Here is a 14,360-nt window from a genome sequence, read left to right as displayed (position 1 = left end):
TTGAGGTGAGGCCAAGGAGTCTTTTTAGGCCAAGAGACTTCAGGATCCTTTTAGGTTGAGCAAGAAGAGTCAGTGATGCGGGACAAGACTAAAGATGTGAAAAGGAAGGGGCAGTCCTGGGCAAAGCAGGAGAGGATGGGGTCCAGGCCAGGCAGAGGTGCTGGCCTTGAAGAGGGGTGGAGGGTCTAGAGAAGGTGAGAGAGGTGGAGGGAACCCTTGCCTGGTGGGCTCTTTTATCTTTTTTTTAGATTTTAAAAAATGTAGACCACTTTTAAATTCTTTATTGAATTTGTTACAATATTGCTTCTGTTTTATGTTTTGTTTCTTTGGCCATGAGGCACGTGGGATCTTAGCTCCCCCACCAAGGACCACACCTGCACACTCCACACTGGAAGGTGAAGTCTGAATCGCTGGACCTCCAGGGAAGTCCGTCCCATGGGTTCTTTTTCTGAGGAAAGAAAGGACACTTACTGAACGTGCACAAGAGAGGAGGTGGGGTAGAAGCCAATCTTGATAGCCTTGGGAAAATAAAAACTAGCCTTTGAACAGACCCAGAGTTGGAAATGAGCAGGGCAGAGATGTCCCAGAAGTCTGGGAGGCCATATCTTGACCAGCACAACCTCAGGTACCTGGAATACCTGCCATTCTGTGCAGGCAGCAGAGGCTCCAGAATCTGATAGGTGGCATGGGAAGGACACCCTGGGCTCCAACAGGGGCAAATTGGGTAACTGTTGACAGCTCACCAGAGAGCTACATGAACCTGCGAAATTAAGGAAAACAGAGCGGCTCCACGTGTGCCCTTCCTCTGTACTGCAAATGAATTCTCCTAGGCATCTTGGGCAGAAGAGCACTGTGCACCCCCTGTGCCTAAGAGGTTTGTGGTCCACATCTCTGGCTTCTTGTCTCCCAAAAGCTAGCTCCTGGAGAAATGGCTGATAGCAGTCTAAGGCAGGAAAAATGCAAACCAGCACAGAGCATCTTGTAGTATCACAAAGTAAGGAGATACTAAACAAAACAAAAAAAACAAACAACACAAGGGCTGGGTGTGTGCTGAAGGGATACAGGAGCTAACTGAAAGAGCTTTCAATGGCCAAAGCTGGAACAATTTGGGCAATACGATAAATAACACTGTACAGGATTATAATGCAAAATGTAGCATAAATACACACGAATCCATACTGATGTAAATTATTAAATAGGTGGGAAGAAACAAATTTTCTCTACAGAAGAATCTCAAATAATATGTGTAGGTACTCTCCCCTCCAGGAGGTAGCGTTTAACACTCCCCGCCTCTACCTCCTAGAGAGTCAGCTGGTCTTAACATCTTAGTGCTTTGTTTCTAAAGAAGAGAGAATGGGAAGGGAAAAACAGTAACTTTACAGTGGAGAAACCGGATAGACACTACCTTGACCAGGTGATCCAGGTTAACATCACCAGTGATAAGCCATGTTAGAATCACATACCCTCTGATGGGATGTGAAGAGAAGCAGACTTCACCTGTATGTTATTTTTCCCTAAGCCCATAACCTAATCGTGAAAGGGGCACTTCCCTGGTGGCTCAGCGGTAAACGATCCACCTGCCAAGGCAAGAGATTCAGGTTCAATTACTGGGTCATGAAGATCCCCTGGAGAAGGGAATGGCAACCCATTTCAGTATTCTTGTCTGGGAAATCTCATGGATGGAGGAGCCTGGCAGGCTTGCAGGGATCTCGAAAGAATAGGACACGACTTAGCAACTGCACAACAACAATCATGATAAACACACCAGACAAATCCACGCTGAGGGACACTCTACAAAATTCCTGATCAGTACTCTTCCAAACTGTCAAGGTCATGACAAGCAAGAAAAGACTGAGAAACTGTCGCAGACCAGAAGAAACTAAGGTGACATGAGTTATTATTTGGCTGCTGAGTGTCAGTCACTCAGTTGTGTCCAACTCTTTGCAACCCCATGGGGGTCAGAGCCCACGAGGCTCCTCTGTCCATGGGATTTCCCAGGCAGGAACACTGGAATGGGTTGCCAGTTTCTTCTCCAGTGGATCTTCCTATCTTCCTGACCCAGGGATTGAACCTGGGTCTCCTGCATTGCAGGCAGATTCTTTACCATCTGAGCTACCAGGGAAGCCCCAAGGTGATGACACGATGATTTACTAAATACTGTATTTAGATCCTGGAAGAGAAAGAAGAAAAAATTTTGAAATTCAAATAAAATCTGGAATTCAGTTAATGTACCAGTGCTGGTTTCTTCCTTATGCCACACATTTCATGGTAATGTAAGACATTAACACTAGGGACGGAGGTCCCTGGTGGTTCAGTGGTTAAGACTTCACCCTTCCAATGCAGGGGGTGTGGGTTTGATCTTTGGTCGGGAAACTAAGATCCCACACGCTGTGTAGTGCAGCCAAAAAAAATTTTTTTTTAATTTTCAATGGGGGAAAACTGGGTGGGAGTACATAGGAACTCCCTGTACTGTCTTTGCAACCTTTCTGTAAATCTAAAATTGGTCTCAAATAAAAGAAAGTAGCCTTGGGAGTTTCCTGTATACTAGAATCCTGCAAGTAGTCCAGTCACTGGTCATCTCAGAAAAGTGAACGTGTGGAACACTGAACCAAGAACCTCACCAGGGAATGTCTTGGATTTGAAATTGTCTGCATAACTCCAAAAGCAATACATCAAAATCTTGCTTTTCCATTTTTTTAAAAAAATTGCAAGCTACAGTAAGAAACAGGTTTTACACTATGGCCAGGCAGGTACTTCCACCTTATATACAGTTATACCTAGACAAAATGGAAACAAAAATTATATACATAAGTGAAAGTTACACAAAGCAATTCTCACCTGCAGAGCATTCAGACATTATCCATTCTGTTCTATTTTTAAAAGCAATGCTGTTGATTGATTTCAAAACCTGTTTTGATTTCAAAACCTGTAATCCATGTATGTTTCTTCTTTCAACAGCAAAATTAGGCTCACTGTGTATACGTATATTATTATTTGTGTGTTCAGATTTCTGGTATTGCTAATCTATGGACTTCAACTTTTGTGTCTTCTAACCCTTCTTTCCACTACATATGAAACAAGTGTCTTATTAAAGTCATTAATTAAACAGGTAATGATCAAGTATATTTTACAGCTATTAAGATTATATCTGTGATATAATTTGTACTATATTTCTAGATAGTAACATAGACAAATATTCTTTTAAGAAATACTTTGGCCACCTCATGCAATGAGTTGACTCACTGGAAAAGACTCCGATGCTGGGAAAGGTTGGGGGCGGGAGGAGAAGGGGACAACAGAGAATGAGATGGCTGGATGGCATCACCAACTCTGTGGACATGAGTTTGAGTGAACTCCGGGAGTTGGTGATGGACAGGGAGGCATGGTGTGCTGTGATTCATGGGGTCGCGGAGAGTCGGACACGACTGAGCAACTGAACTGAACTGAACTGAATCATCTCCTATGTGCCTGGTACTGTGCTGAGTTTTAGGGATAAAGTGCTCAGCAAAAGAGACAAAGTACTTCTATAATATCATGGAACTATAAGAGGAGGTGGAAATATTAAAAAATCAGAAACATAAAAACTGTGTGAATAAAATGGTCCTAATGTAGGTTGAGAGGGGTTGTCAGGAATGGCCTCTTTGAAGAGGCATTTAAGAAGAGGCCTGGGAATTAACCTGGGGGTCCAGTGGTTAATTAAGACTTAGCCTTCCAGAGCACGGGATATGGGTTCTGATCCCTGGTTGGGGAGCAGCTAAGATCCAACGTGCCTCTGGGCCAAAAATTCAAAACATAAACACAGAAGCAATATTGTAACAAATTCAACAGACTTTAAAAAATGGTCACATCAAAAAAAAAAAAAAAACGGCCTGAAGAACAAAGGGCAGGATATGGTGGAGGGAAGAGGTCCTAGACAGAGGAGCACAGAGGTGGAGAAGGCTGGGAAATTCTGAGGAACTGCAGGGTTAGTGCAGTCAGAGTGCACGGAGTTTAGCAAGGCAGGAGATGAGATGGGAGCGGTCCCCAGGGTCCTGATGCAGGGTTAAGGGGATTTATCCAGCCACACTGACAGGTTGGAGAATAGTCTGGTTTACATTTTTTGAAGCTCACTCTGGCTACTGGGAGAAGAAGAGATAAGAAGGAGACAAGAGTAAAGTAGGGAGACCAGTTAAGAGGCTCTAGCAGAAACCCAGACAGAAGACAAGGGCTGAGAGGAAGAGAAGTGGATTATAGATCAGAGGTGTATTTTGGAGGGAGACTTGACAGGACTGGGTGATGGACTGGGTGTGTATTATGATAGAAAGTTAAATTCAGAAAATCATCCATGTTATTATATTCACTTTGCTGTAGCTATAATTAGGTAAAAGCTACTAGTCTGCATGGACAAGGCTTGGACGTATAGAAAATGAAAAGTTTGATTTGTTGGGACAGCAGAAGGAAAACAGGGTAAAAGCACAAACAATGGAGTCAGACAGACTTGGCCTGTGTCTCAGTCCTGCCACTGACTATCTCTGTGATGCTTAGCAAGATTTTAACCTCTCTGAGCCTCAGTTCTCTCACCTGTAAAATGGGGATACCTCACTGGCCTGGAAGATGAAATAAGAAAACATGTAAAGTGCTTAGCTGAGTTCCTTGGTATTTGTTATTGCTGTTCAGTCACTATGTCATGTCCAACTCTTTTCAACCCCATGGACGGCAGCATGCCAGGCTCCTCTGTTCTCCACTATTTCCCAGAGTTTGTTCAAATTCATGTCCATTGAATGTACATTCTGAATACATTTCAAGTATTATTATTACAACTGGTTATCATGGTGGGACCAGGGCAAACTTTTCATTCTTTACTGTGACTGAATTAATACTGTTATAATGGTATTTATAGAGTTGGTAATTTAAAGTTTAGTAGAGTTGGTTTGAGGATTCTGAAATGGTATGGAAACAGCTTATGCATTTCCTGCCTGTTACTGGTAACATGTTGCCAACCTGTGTCCAAAGCTCTTCATAACTTCAGGATGTCCCTGCAGGGCACCTGAGGGTCAGAGAATACTATGGGCCATCTCTTTAAGATGCCAGCTCCAGCACCTGGTTCTGATCTCGCCAAGGACCTGCTCTTGGAGAGACGAGCTCTGAATGGTTTCCAACATTGCTACTTGTTCTCTCCTCTTCCTATCTGGGGAAGTCTATCTGTTCTAGATGCTTCTGAGGATTCTGACACCATTCATTCATTCATTTGTTTAACCTTAGCACCTATTCTGACATAGATTAGACAATCTGACAATCTATGTTCTCAAACAATAAGTAAAATATAATGTAACCAAGGTATGAATAAAGTCCCATGAGATACTGGCTCTGTCTGGGGAAGGCTTCATAAAGGGGACACCTGAACTGGATCTTAAAGGCTGTATGGGAGAGAAGGTCAATTCCTGCAAATAGACCAGCACTTGCTAAGTCACAGGGACATTAAAGAGTATGACTCATACAGGGAATGTCCACGTGTTTAGCTCAATAGTGTGTGGTAAGAAGTGGCTTCCCAGATGGCTCAGTGGTAAAGAATCCGCCTGCCAATACAGGAGATGTGGGTGGTCAGGAAGATGCCCAGGAGAAGGAAATGGCAACCCACTCCAGTATACTTGCCTGGGAAATCCCATGGACAAAGGAGCCTGGTGGGCTACAGTCCATAGGGTTACAAAGAGTCAGACACAATTTAACGACTAAACAGTAACAACAAGAAGGAAGTGGCCAGGCAGGAGAGGTGAGTTGGCAGTACCTTGTGAAAGACCTCAGGGGAATGTTAAGGGGTTTGGACCCGATTCTGACAGCCACAGGGGGCATGTGAGAGTTTTGAAATAGGAGGCTGGTGTGATCAGATTAGCATCTTACAGTCTCTGGCAGCAGTAGGGAGCATGGTCCAGAGAGGCAGAGACTGGAGGAAAGAAGAGTCTGTTAGGAATCTAGGCAAGGTTTCAGCCAAGGCCAGAAAAGGAGAGGAAGAGTCTCTATTAGCCTCCAGTAAGGGATGGAAGCCTGAAAGAGGTTGGAGGAACAAGGATCTCCTGCGATGCAGGGCCCTGGGAAGCTCAGCTGCTGAGCAGAGAGATCATGCAACAATCCAGCCTCCAGGAGAGGCTGGATCTCACTGGCTGCCTCCACGAAGAATTTAACTACAGGAGGCAAAAACAGAAAATGACTGGATAGGGGAGATGAATCGGGAGATTGGGACTGACATATATACACTGCTATGTATAAAATAGATAGCTAATGAGAACCTACTGCACAGCACAGGGAACTCGACTCAATCCTCTTTGGTGACCTAAATGGGAGGAAATCCCAAAGAGAGGGGATATATGTACACATATGGCTGATTCACTTTGCTGTATAGCAGAAACTAACACCACATTGTAAAGCAACTTTACTCCAATAAAAATTAATGAAAAAATAGACACACTGCTGTATATAAGACATATCCAACAAGGACCTACTATATATATAGCACAGGGAACTCTACTCAATACTCTGTAATAACCTATATGGAAAAAGAATCTGAAAAAGAATGGTGGTAGTGTTGGTTTAGTTTTTAAGTCGGTGTCTGACTCTTGCGATCCCATGGACTGTAGCCTCCCAGGCTCCTCTGGCCATGGGATTCTCCAGGCAAGGATACTGGAGTGGGTTGTCATTTCCTTTTCCAGGGGATTTTACCCACCCAGGGATTGAACCCAGGTCTCCCGCATTGCAGGCAGATTCTTTACTGGCTGAGCTACAAGGGAATCCCTGCATGCACACATGTGTACAACTAAACCACTTTCCTGTACACCTGAAACCAACACAAGATTGTAAATTAACTATACTCTATATATCGCCGAAGAATTGATGCTTTTGAACTGTGGTGCTGGAGAAGACTCTTGAGAGTCCCTTGGACTGCAAGGAGATCCAACCAGTCCCCTCTAAAGGAGATCAATCCTGGGTGTTCATTAGAAGGACTGATGCTAAAGCTGAAACTCCAAAACTTTGGCCACCTCATGTGAAGAGTTGACTCCCTGGAAAAGACTCTGATGCTGAGAATGAGATGGCTGGATGGCGTCACCGACTAGATAGACATGAGTTTAAGTGAACTCTGGGAGTTGGTGATGGACAGGGAGGCCTGGCATGCTATGATTCATGGGGTCGCAAAGAGTCGGACACGACTGAGCAACTGAACTGAATATAAAATAAACAGATGAAAAGATACAGACACTCAATGTTCATCAGCACTATTTATAATAGCCAAAACACGGAAACTAAATGTCCATGAACAGATGAATGGATAAAGAGGATGTGGTATATGTGTGTATGTATATGCGTGTGTATGTTGGTTGTCTTTTACCAAATGGGAATGACCATATGAGCAGCTCAGCCACTACCAGCACCCTCCAGGGTTATTCAAGTCCTGCTGCTCCACCTCCTTGAGCTAGCTCCCTGACTTCCCCTTCACTGCTCCTTTGGGAATTGTCAACAGGTAAGGAAATGGCAACCCACTCCAGTGTTCTTGCCTGGAGAATCCCAGGGATGGGGGAGCCTGGTGGGCTTCCGTCTATGGGGTCACACAGAGTCGGACACGACTGAAGTGACTTAGCAGCAGCAGCAGCAGCAGCAAGCCTCTGCCACTAGATGGTGACCTTCAAGGGCAGAATCCCTCTCTGGGTCTTCCTTGCTCTGTCCAGGCTCATCATCAGACAAGCTCTCTTCTTGGCTCTAGTCGCACATTTATGTGCAACAGGAAATGGGAAAATTCCCAACCAGTTCAAACCAAAGTCTCAGGATTGAGTTGCACTGCACCTAACTGGCCTGCCTTGGGGCGTGGGCCCATCTCTGAGCCAGTTGCTGTGGCCAGAAGGATGAAATGCCCTTACTGCCTTAGTCTGGGTCACATGCAGCCCTGAGGTGAACTTCTCACAGGAGGGCATGAACTGGGAGTAGGACCAGAGAAGACGCTCCAAGGAAAAGGAAGAGTTGGGAAAATCAAAGTCAATGGATACAGGATGGTGCCTCCAAATAATTGATGCCCACTCTGAGTATATAGTTATATTTGTTTCCCCGTGCCGGGTACAGAGGAGATGGGTGAATTGTTGGATGAACATTAATCAAGGACGTAGAAGTGTCATTCCAAGTTCTTGGAGAAGAACTTGAAAGGGTCAGGCTGGGGAGCTGGAGAATGGGTGTAATTCTGAGACCCCAGGACAGAGAAAGTGGAAAAAGATGCTTTAAATCAGTCATCCAAAGCCTTGGCTGAGGATTAAAATCGCCCAGAGGGCCATGACAAAATGCCAGTGCTGAGGTCCCACCTCCAGAGAGAATGATTTAATTGGTTTGGTTGGTGACCAGGCATCAGTAACCCTCCCCCAGGTAGTTCCAATGCACAGTCAGGGTTGCCAGCCACTGCTGTAAGCCTCCTGGTGCCCAACAGAAGTGGTTGTGAGACTCAGAGCCCCAGGAGCTTGGGAACTGGTAGGAACAAAAAGGAACACACTCGCTGGCTAGGCTTTCTTGAGACTTAGGACTCCGGAGGAGAACCAAAAACCCAAGAAATTTGTTGAGCCAAGGAGGAGCTGTACCTCCTCTGAGCACAGGGCAGAAAGAATTCTAAAGCCTTCCAGCGCTCTCTGAGAGGGGCGGGAGCTGTGTGGACGAACTGCCTCTGACTGGTAGCAGCTGCAGAATAGGAAGCTACCTGTTTGTACCTGGAATAGATGGGATGGGGCAGGCTCGGAGAGGTGAGGTGAGATTCCACAGTCATGTCTGGGGTAGACACAAGACTGAGGATGAGTTAAGAAGATGGTGGAGTCATGTGTGGCACTGAGGTGTCCAATTTGAGATGTTGTTCACACAAAGACACATCTCAAGGGTATGTGGACTCCTGGAGGGGAGCGCAGCAGTGGGTCAGAGCAGACAGGTGATGAGTGCAGTTTTGTTTTTTGGCTGCATCATGTGGCACGTGGAACTTCCCCAACAAGGGATCAAACCTGTGCTTCCTACAGTGGAGGCGTGGAGTCTTAACCACTGGGTCACCAGGGAAGTCTGATGAGTGCAGCTTTGGACATGCTGAGATGCAAATACTGAGGAATAAACAAAAGATGTCCAGTAGGTAGTTAGACATGGTAGGCATGGAGCTGGGAAAGGAAGCTTGGGAGCCATTAGAAAGACAATATCTGAACACAGGAAGAGCCTGTCCTAGGAGCAGAGGTGCGGTACAGGAAGACATAGGGGAGGAAAGGGAGCCTGTGGGGATGAAAGAGTGGCCATTAGCAGCGGCCAGGAGGCCATTCTGTTCTAGATGTGGATCCACCCCCTTTGAGCCTGATTTAGCTGAATCAAGTATCTTCTCTTTACAAAAATGTGGTAACTCTTCACTAGAAAACTAAGGGCAAAACAAAAGCAAACACACAAAAAGCAAATAATACAGAACAGAAACAAGTGGGTTTTCAATTCATTTCAATGTAGCAAATATTTACTCAACGCCTACTATGCGCCAGGCCTGCTCCAAATGGCTCAGCTGGCATGCAGAGCTTATCAGAGACAGCCCTTCTCCCACTCTCTTCCCAGCCCCATCTGGAGGCCATGGTGGCTTGGGTTCCTAGCATCTCCACCTCCCATCAAGCTCAGCTCATCTGCCAACTGTTCTAAGTGAGGACCCCTACAAATCTGGGGTCCTCCTCATAAACACCACCTTTTCTGAAAGCCACCTGTTTCGTTAACAGCTGCCCAGCGGGTTTGTGGCTCTGTCTGTTCCACAAATCCCTTGACTGTGCTGGGCTCCCCACTAAGAGTTGGGTTCTGCTCGGAAGCCCACCTCCAGCCCCTTCCTGACTCCTGCACATGGCAGAGATGCATGATCGGGTAGCGGGTCCAGAACTGAGTATACCTCTTCTGGCCATTTCTAACCATCTCTCCAACATCTCACCCCTCAGCGCTCTACAGGAGTTTCCTTTTGGTAACTTCACAGTAATACTACCAGAATACTTAGCAGAAAATCACTCTGAATCAAGACAATATGTCTTGGGACTTCCCTAGTGGTTCAGTGGCTAAAACTCTATGCTCCCAATGCAGGGGTCCAGGTTTGATCCTTGGTCAGTGAACGAGATCCCACATGCTGCAACTAAGGATCCCGCATACTGCAATGAAGATTAAAGATCCTCTGTGCTGCAACTAACATCCGGCAATCCAAATAAACTAACTCACTCAAAGGACAGTCACCAGCCACCTGCGGAGATTTCTTTCACTGCTTTCTTTGCAATTTCTTATCACTGCATCCCCGCAGAGGACACTTCCCATGCCCAGGGTGGTCGGTAGTGTGAGGGCTGCCTCTGTGACAGACCCTTCCCTTTAGACACTTGATTTCTACTAGATCTGATCTATTGTTCTCTTTGCACATGCCACGTCTTTCATTGTTGTTAAGTCTCCAATCTACCAATTCTTGTACCTCCTTCAAAACTAACACAAAAGCTGTTTCAGTATTTGGTCTACTTCAGGCCAGTATCCCTTTAAATTACATGCTCCTTCACATTTACTGGCTTATCATTTCGTAAATATCTTCCTCAGTTGGTTTTAGGGTGTACTGTCTGAATAAGATTTTTTTACCCAATTATGATAAAATATACACAACATAAAATTTACCATTTTCATAATTTTTTATTGAAGTATAGTTGATTTACAATATTCTGTTTATTTCAGGTATACAGCAAAGTGATTCAGTGATACATGTTTATATATGTATATGTACATATATATATTTTTTCTTTTCCATTATAGGTTATTACAACATATTGAATATAGTTCCCCGTGCTATACAGTAAATCCTTGTTACTTATCTATTTTATATATGGTAATGTATATGTTAATCCCATGCTCCTAATTTATCCCCACTCTTCCCCTTTGGTAACCGTTAAGTTTGTTTTCTATGTCTGTGAGTCTGTTTTAATGTGAGTCTGTAAATAAGTTTATCTGTACAATTATTTATATTCCACATATAAGTGATATCATGTAATATTTGTCTTTCTCTGACTTAGTATGATAATCTCTAGATTCATCCATTCTGCTACTAATGGCATTATTTAACCCTTTTATGGCTGAGTAATACTCCACTGTGTGTGTATATATATATCCACACACACACACGCATATACATACACACATATATACACACATATACCACATCCTCTTTATCCATTCATCTGTTTATGGACATTTAGTTTCCATGTTTTGGTTATTATAAATAGTGCTGATGAACATTGAGTGTCTGTATCTTTTCATCTTAGAGTTTTCGTCTTCTCCAGATATATGCCCAAAAGTGGGACTTCTGGTCACATGGAAACTCTATTTTTAGTTTTTTAAGAAATGTCCATACTGTTTTCCATAGTGGCTATACCCATTTGCATTCCCACCAGCAGTACAAGAGGGTTCCTTTTCCTCCATACCTTCTCCAGCATTTGTTATTTGGAGACTTCTTGGTGATGGCCATTCTGACTGGTGTGAGTGGATGCCTCATTGTAGCATTTTCATAATTTTTAAGTGTAGAATTACGTACAGTAGAATTTTAAAGTTCAGTAGAATTACGTACATTAACACTGCTGTGCAACCATCACCACCATCCATTTCCAGCATTTTTTTCTTTATCCCAAATCCAAACATGTCCCACAAAGTTGAGACATTTTGAACTCATTTTTTATTCCTAGTTCTGCACATAGTATGTGTTCCAAAAATCCCCTTGGCTAATTAGAGATAATATAAAAGAATAGATTTAATATAAAAGTCACCAAAAGGGCACCAATAGTCCACCCAATCACCTCTTCTAAAATGATTCTTATTAAAACAAGCAGGGGAACAATAACCCAAGAAAAGGGAGAAAACATGAACTTATTCTAGCTGGAGGCCAAGCCACAGGCCTCAGTCAGAGGGGCTAGAAGTCCAAAGCCCCTGAAGAAGATGAGGATGAGGAGGGTAAGATCCTCGCCATCTCTTCTGGGATAACACAAGACCCTAGTGGGGTCCCAAGACAGACCAAACAATGAATTGACAGTATAGGGACAGAAAGTTTTTCCCTTCTTCCCCTCTAGGTTCTTTGACTGGTCTAATGTTTGTTGTTGTTCAGTCACTCAGTCATGTCTGACTCTTTGCGACCCCAAGGACTGCAGCATGCCAGGCTTCCCTGACCTTCACCGTCTCCTGGAGCTTGCTCAAACTCATGTCCATTGAGTTGGTGATGCCATCCAACCATCTCATCCTCTATTGCCCCCTTCTCCTCCTGCCTTCAATCTTTCCCAGAATCAGGGTCTTTTCTAATGAGTTGGCTCTTTGCATCAGGTGGCCAAAGAATTGGAGCTTCAGCAATAGTCCTTCCAATGAATATTCAGGGTTGATTTCCTTTAGGGTTGACTGGTTTTATCTCCTTGCTGTCCAAGGGGCTCTCAAGAGTCTTCTCCAGCACCACAATTTGAAAGCACCAATTTTTTAGTGCTCAGCATTCTTTATGGTTCAAGTCTCATATACGTACATACTACTGGAAAAACTATAGCTTTGACTACATGGATCTTTCTTGACAAAGTGAGGCTCTGCTTTTTAATATGTTGTCTAGGTTTATCTTCCTGGTACATGCCCTCTATTTAAATTCTTTTAGTCAGGTAAGGGAAGGTGAAAAGCTCTTTGTGAGTCTGTTGGATCCTGACTGTTCTCAGCCCAAAATAATCCACATGCCAAAGTGGAATATTTGGGGTGGCATCTTCTGTTCCTCCAAGGAAACAAAATTACTTGAAGGAATGGACTGAGCCTGGAATAACTAGGGTAGTGTTTCCCAAACTCATCATATAGATCACTCAGGGTATAGATTAAATGGACCAATTTAATATTTCGGGGGTGGGGTGTGGAAAGCTGCATGTTTAGTGCCTGGAGTAGTTCCTATGAAAGGCAAATTTGGGAAGAGAATTCCATCAGCAAGGGTTGTGGTGGGGGGACGAGGAAACTCCTGCCTGCAACTGTGTAGGTGAAGGCTTTCAGCCAGACTGACTTCCTGTTTCTAGAAGCTACTCAGACTACTTTCTCAAACCCTTGCCAAGTCCGGTGGGCCCCAGGACCCCCATAGGCCTTCTATACACGAGGCCCATATGCTGCCTCTTACTTCTATTCTACTGCCGAAGACCTCGGATGACCCCAAATTTCTGGCAGCACTGGCCCTATGCCCTGCTTGGTTCCCCAGAGTTGAGGGATAACAGTGACATGCAGTCCCAATTTAGAACAAAGAGTCAGGTAGTCACTGGCCAGGTATTAATTAGGGAGTGACTATAGATAGCTGGCGACATCATAGCCTATCTTTAGAGCCAGCTGGGTCATTGTATGGAAATAAGTTGGGACGTTTATATCTACCAAATCCAAGTCAGGGTTTACAGAGGGAGACACTGGATACTAACTACACTGTGTGAGCTGAAATTTCACCTTGAGGCCCTTGTGATACAAGCCTGGGAGGCTCATGCACATTCAGGTGGCTCCAATGGGCCCCTGCTTACATAATATGACGCCCCCCACCCCCAACAACTACCCCATGGCACAAGGAATCATTACAAAGGTTGGTATAGTCAAAGCTATGGTTTTTCCAGTAGTCATGTACGGATGTGGGAGTTGGACTACAAAGAAAGCTGAGTGCCAAAGAATTGATGCTTTCGAATTGTGGTGCTGAAGAAGACTCTTGAGAGTCCCATGGACTGCAAGGAGATCAAATGAGTCAATCCTAAAGGAAATCAACCCTGAATATTCACTGGAAGGATTGATGCTGAAGCTGAAACTCCAATACTTTGGCCACCTGATGCGAAGAGCTGACTCACTGGAAAAAGACCCTGAGGCTGGGAAAGATTGAGGGCAAGAGGAGAAGGGGCTGACAGAAAATGAGATGGTTGGATGGCATCACCAACTGAATGCACAGGAGTCTGAGCAAACTCTGGGAGGCAGTGAAGGACAGGGAAGCCTGGCGTGCCAACCCCAGTTCATGGGGTCACAAAGACTTGGACACGACTTAAGAGACTGAACAACAACAAAAACGAGCCAGAGATGTTTTGATGAAAAACAGGCTAGAAACTCAGAGGTGTCATTCTCTTAATGAAGCCAGTGAAGCTGTAACGAAAATACAGTGTCTGAGACAGCTCCTTGTTATCATCCCTTCAGACAGTTACATATAGCAGTGTCTCCACGGGATATCAACAGGTGTGAAGCATCAGAAAAAGGTTCCATATTCCATAGGTTTGGGAAATACTTGGCTAACCAAACTGAAATAGGTTTCTTTACTGGTGCTTTTTAAAATATTTACTTGGCTGCACTGGGTCTTAGTCATGGCATGAAGGATTTAG

The sequence above is a fragment of the Moschus berezovskii genome, chromosome 21 (assembly GCF_049115385.1).
Source record: "Moschus berezovskii isolate FMDL1 chromosome 21, NW_MosBer_1.0, whole genome shotgun sequence".
Lineage (NCBI taxonomy): Eukaryota > Metazoa > Chordata > Mammalia > Artiodactyla > Moschidae > Moschus > Moschus berezovskii.
The sequence above is the reverse complement of the archived record's forward strand: the minus strand, read 5'-3'. Positions refer to the sequence as shown.